We start from the raw sequence: 6,032 nt of genomic DNA on the forward strand, positions 1-6,032 counted from the left end.
GCCGCGACAGTGTATTTTCTCACCAAATTTTCTCACTTCGGCTTGGAAAAGATAGTTTCGTCCGGGCCCCTACATGGTATAAATACATCAAAACAAGAATTTTAGAGGACTTTGACCTTGGAAGCTTTTGGAGAGCATTGGAGGCTACAAGACACAAGATTTCATCATCTTTCCATCAATTCAATACGGGAATTTGGATTGTAATGTTAGATTGATGTTTTCTTACTCTTTAATTATATTTGTGATGGCTAGCTCCATGATTGTGGAGTAGTTTCCCTTAGGGTTTGACGGATATGGTGTTTTGATTGCTATTTGAGGATTTTAACTCTAGTTCTTTATTCGTTTATGGAGTTTTGAATTGTTTGCAACTTTATTCACCAGTTTATTTAATCGAAAGAGGAATATTGTGGTCATTATCATGCATTATTTTATTTGGTTTATTTCAGTGATTCTCTTAAGTAATCGAAAGAGCTTGTTGAATTGTTGATTAAATCAAGTTAAGAGAGTATTCGAGAGCCTTTTTCCGGAACACTAATCCATAAACGCATGCTAGCATATTTTCACGGTGCTTATATTAATTCACCTCGTAAAGTTAAGATTTAATCGAGAGAGGAGTCTTGACTACACGTTTGAACTAATCATCGAGTAAATTCGTGAGAATCATTAGAATATTAGAGTGAATTGAACTAGAGTTGGGTCCCAAATAGCTATCTTGCACCTATCATGTCACGACCCTTATTTCTCGTATTGATATTTCAGTGTTGCTCCACTCTTGTCTTCTAGTGATCAATAGTTAATTGTTTTAGTTTATGTATCACCTCGGAAAATGCTGCCATAGCATCCTGGTCAGCATCTGAGCTTCAAAGAGGAGTGAACTGAGGATGCAAAGCATCCGAGGCCGCATTCGAAACCCAGAAATCTGGGCCTATAAATACAAGGTCGGGGGAGGAGAGTATTTTGAGTATTTGGGGATTAGGATTCTTGAGGTGAAAGGGCGATTTTGAGCTAAAATCAAGTTCAATCAACTAAGGTAAGTGTTAATGTTGTTTTAGGTAGATTCTTACTCAATATACATGAGTTCTAACATCATTCTTGCATCCAAATGCTAGATTTCATCATCAAATCATCAAGAACACTAAAATCACCAAAGTTGTGGTTTTTCAAGATTAAGCTAGTAGAGGTAATTTCAATGCTTCAAACTCGTTTATTATGAGTAGTTAGAAATATTTGAAGCATTTGTTACAAGTTTTAATGGTTAACAGATTGGATTATAAAACTCTAGTTCATGCCATGAATAGCACTTTTGAGAAAATAAAAGAGAAGATGAATGGTAATCTTGGCGATAAAATTTATGAATACAATGAACCTATGGACTTATTTGTTAGCAAAAGATGGAAGTGATCAACTAAGTAATCACCCGAATTGTATATTTTGCAAGTGTTGATTATGGAAGGCGATGAATAGTAACTTGGTGGCAATGGACAATTGATGCAATATCATTAATGACTTCGAATGTGTATTAAAACATAAGAATCAAGTTGAATAGTCTAGCATGTAAAACTATTTGGCGAATTGAGTTGTTGGAGGCTTGTAGCCATCTTATGAGCCGTATATGGATATTGATCAATATCTTAGGTTATATTTTGATGTAATTAGTATATCTAATTGTAGATAACGACTTGTTGGTGATGTTGAGCATTTTAATCAACATTGGAATGATGGAGGATGATTGAAAGCTTGTGAATGTTAATAAAGCGAAATGGGGTAAGTTGATTAAAACTTACTCTACTTGAGGGACTTTCTCTAAAAATATGTTTTGAGTTAATACTAAAGTTATTTGCAAATATGGTTTCGTGCTTGTGGGGACAAACAAATCCGGATATCTCCATGTACTAGAATTATGTTGCATATGTAGTGTCATGCCGTTTTATAAATTTTATTTTAAATCTTGTTGGCAAAATGACATTCAAGGTAAATATTATAAGTTTTTATCAAAACTAACGTATTGACAAGAGTATACATATTTGAGTACTAACGATAAGTTTTCATGGAATGTATTTCTCTTGGAAACTGACGAACAGAATAGCACATGTGGTATCTTTTAAAGATTGATGTTAGATTGTTAAAGACTTTATCATGTAAAAGGTTGTTTATTTAATTTTTGTTCAAACAATTTAGATTTTCTATAAACGATTTGTATGGTTGAACTTGTAATTGGATGGGTTGTCGGATTTTGTAACTTTTGTCGGGTTCCGAGACATGGGCTCCACGAGCGATTTTTGAGTTAATTTCGAATTTTTATTGGAAATTAATATTTCCTTATGGAATTAATTACAATAATTGGTATTGACTGAATTGGGTTAATTGTGGCTAGATTCGAGCCGTTCAGAAGTTGATACGTGCAGAATGGGATTTCTCGAGCATTGCTTAGCTTGCTCGACATTGGATTCGTCTTGTTCGAGGTAAGTAACTCTTCTAATCTTGGAGTTAAGGGTATGAACCCTGAATATACGTATTATGTGAATTGTTTGGAGGTGACGAACATGCTAGGTGACGGGCGTGTGGGCGTGCACATAGAAATTGTGACGTAATTGTTCTGTGGAATTTTATAGTCAAATAATCTTGGCATTTTCCATGCAGTTTTATGTGTTAAAGAAATTGAGCTGAGAATCATATTAAAAATCATGTTGAGGCTGTGTGCCAGTATTATTGGGACCCACAAAGGTCATATTGCTGTGAATTATTTGGTTTAAATTAAAAATTTATACTCAGTCATATTCATTTCATTACATATTATATTTCAGTCTGTGCTGTTATTTATTGATACATTATATCATCATTTTCGGGCTATTTTCATGACATTGTGAGCCCATGAGAGAGATACTGGAGAGACTGATGACTGAGTGAGGCCGAGTGGCTACTTATAGGATCGGGCTGCACGCCGCAGCAGGCCATATTGGCTTTATATACTTATTTATTATGGGATCGGGCAGCACACCGCAGTAGGCCAGATTGGCTTATTAGAGCATGTGAGTTATCCGTGCGGATACAAATATTGATACTATAGCACGTGAGTTGTCCGTGCAACACGTGAGTTGTCTATGCAGATTATAGCGCTTGAGCTGAAGGAGCCCCTCCGGAGTCTCTGCACACCTCCAGTGAGCGCAGGTACCCACTGAGTGCGAGTGCCGAGTGCCGAGTTCCGAGTGTGAGTGCCAAGCAAACAGGGTCAGGTACCCCCCATAACTGGAAGACACGTTAACCATCTTTGTTTACGAATAAAGGAGGTGTAAATACAGAAGAGTCAAGGGTAGCATAAGCCGCCAGAATCAGTGAAAGCAAACTACGGCAGTAAGATCAAGAGGGCAAGGATTCTAAACGAAAAATGAAGAAGAAGGAATGGAGATCCAATATTTAAATTGCGAAGAATAAGGCAAAGGATTATGTATCCCTATTTATAAGAATTCAGGCATCAATATCGAGAAAGCAAACCGTCATTACACAGCTCAGGAATCGAAACGGCAGAGGCACGGGAAACGACGCGAGGTATCGAGAAAACGCGTAATGATGACGCATGATGATATGACATCACTCTGAATTGACATGAACCTAGGTTGCGGCTCACGGAAGGCCACAATGCCACCTCATATAAACACTGCTACTTGACCTGCTCGCCCAAACTTCTCAACCATAACTAACACAGTCCGCTCATCGAGGTCGTCCAGGGTTGACCTCAATAAGCGGAGGGACTAACTATATAGGTCATAGTATGCCCCAAGGGAATCTAGCATGAAATGGTGTTACTGAAAATGATGTGGCCGAGGTTGACTAGTAAACAGTGGAGCTCGTGGCCAGGCAATCGATAATGGTCGAGGTCAAGTATCGAGAACAGTACTAACGGCTAGTTTTTGTAACAAGATATTTAAGAGAATATTCCATTGAATATTCTTTGTACTTGTCCTTTTAGGGTTGACTGGGACATGTCCCATATAAATAGAAAAGGAGATAAGGGAAGTGAGGGGTAATTCTCATTTGATCAGAACACTTTTTGAGAAGACGACTCTCTTTGAAAAGGGCACTACCTTTTTATAAAGATTCTCGTTCATATTATTCCCCACGTTTTTATCATATCCAAGGATTGTTCATACAAATCTTGGATCTATCTGTCATTCACTATTGTCAGGCAGAATATTCACTTTGTCCACTTATTATCGGGTGAATCATTCTCCTTATTTACATAAATACCATTTATTAACATTTATTGCTAGATATGTCTCATTTGATGTTCTAGTGGTAAGGAAATTGCATATTTATTGTCATTAATCATATGCAAACTGTGTCTCTCACATAGTGGATCCTTGTGCTTAATATCTAAAGTTATTATCCTTAACTAGGTTTAACCCTTCATTATTAAATTTAACAATTTAACGTGAGATTATATTTCTTGATCAAACAGCTAACACAGTCCTTGGATTGATAAAGTGGCAAATAATAATATGGGTGATTCTTCTAATAAGATGCTTATATATCTAATGAACAACTTGAAATTTCACTACTAGAAATCCGGTAAAAAAACGATCAAAGTTGGTCGGTAATGGCCAATAACCGACCAAAACGCGATCATTTATGTGTGGACGGTATTTTAGGGGTCGGAAAGGAATACCGACCAAAGTTGGTCGGAAATTATCGATCAACTTTGGTCGGTCAATTAAATTCAAAAAGAAAAAAATATTGCAAAAAAAAACCGACCATTGTCTTTGATCTAAATTTTTTATTCGTGTCGAAATATGTAGTGCTTACTGCCCGGCACTGCAAAATAGTAAGAGATTTATTTCTTAGATTTTCATATGGTTAAAGCGCTCTATGCACCTCTCGAACTCATAATCTGGAAATATATTTATTTCTTCTTTCATTACTTGGCCTTTTTTTCCCTGAATTATTTATATCAAATAAAATTCATTAACTGTATCTCTTTATTTAATTAGTAACGTACAATTGTACTCATTATTCTTTTAGACACAAACAACATTTAAAAACGATATTTAGCCAAGGAATTTCTTACTATTCGTTCTTCCTTCTTGTAATCTATGTTTTGAATATAAAGTTAGAGAACTGAAACTGAAAATATTTAATAGGAGTAGTGATACATATGTAATGCTAATATTAAATGGTGAAAAATTCATTCCCCCTTTATATATTTTTCTTAATTATTGTTCCTCTTCCTCTTCTTCTCACTCCATTACGTATGAATTCAATGTGTAGTATTCATTTGGAATGTAAAACATTTCCAATACTTTTATTCGTAAAAATAAATGCAAAATTATATGCAAAAAGGATACTTGTTTCGGTTGAAGCTACATTCACTAGTGTTGGCTTAAAAGAATTCATCACTTTTTCTTACTATCATTAAATGTTGTTGAGATTACAGCCCGTTGTCCCTAATTTTAAAGACAATATTGCACTAGAATTGGAAGGGTGTGCCAGGCCAAGGCAATAGTGCAACGCCAAGGCGACACGTGAAAGCCCCGATAGCAAGCTACCGTGGTAGACTCTCCCCTTTAAAAAATTGAGTTAATATCGTGTGGGTCGATGACTCACATATCAGATATTAAACTGATAAGAACAGATACTACACTTGATCTTAGCCAAAAGGCCGAGAAAGGTATGCTTTTCTTCTTCTCGAGTCGCTTAATTTATACCTGATGCTTCTGCTTCTTCTTTTCTCACCCTCGATGTGGGAATAAAATAGCAAGACCAGATAAAGTTCCTTTCATAAAAAACTGAAAGCCTTTTCTTATAGTTACGGCCAAATCTTTGCTTTGCTCGTAGAATATGCTTCCTTAGAAAACAGCTTATTGAGTTCTTTTAACTGGTCATGTAATCCCTGTGCCATTGGAAGAATGTTATGTTTAGTTTACCCAATTTGTTCCAACGTTGAAACTCTTACAAATTACAAATAAACTCAAACTACACTGGCTAATAGCATTTCAAAAGACTTTTTTGGGGCAAAACCTCAAACAGAAGAACATTAA

At 35.9% G+C, this 6,032-nt stretch overlaps 1 non-coding gene across 1 annotated transcript; it reads right to left on the reverse strand.

Annotated features, from left to right (window-relative positions):
* Window positions 1-5,470: 5,470 nt before the first annotated feature.
* On the reverse strand, window positions 5,471-5,666 carry LOC142177924 (U2 spliceosomal RNA). Its single transcript, XR_012706452.1, has one exon. It is a non-coding gene; the product is annotated as a U2 spliceosomal RNA (small nuclear RNA).
* Between the last annotated feature and the right edge of the window lie 366 nt (window positions 5,667-6,032).

Source organism: Nicotiana tabacum, chromosome 23, assembly GCF_000715075.1.
Source record: "Nicotiana tabacum cultivar K326 chromosome 23, ASM71507v2, whole genome shotgun sequence".
Taxonomy (NCBI): domain Eukaryota; kingdom Viridiplantae; phylum Streptophyta; class Magnoliopsida; order Solanales; family Solanaceae; genus Nicotiana; species Nicotiana tabacum.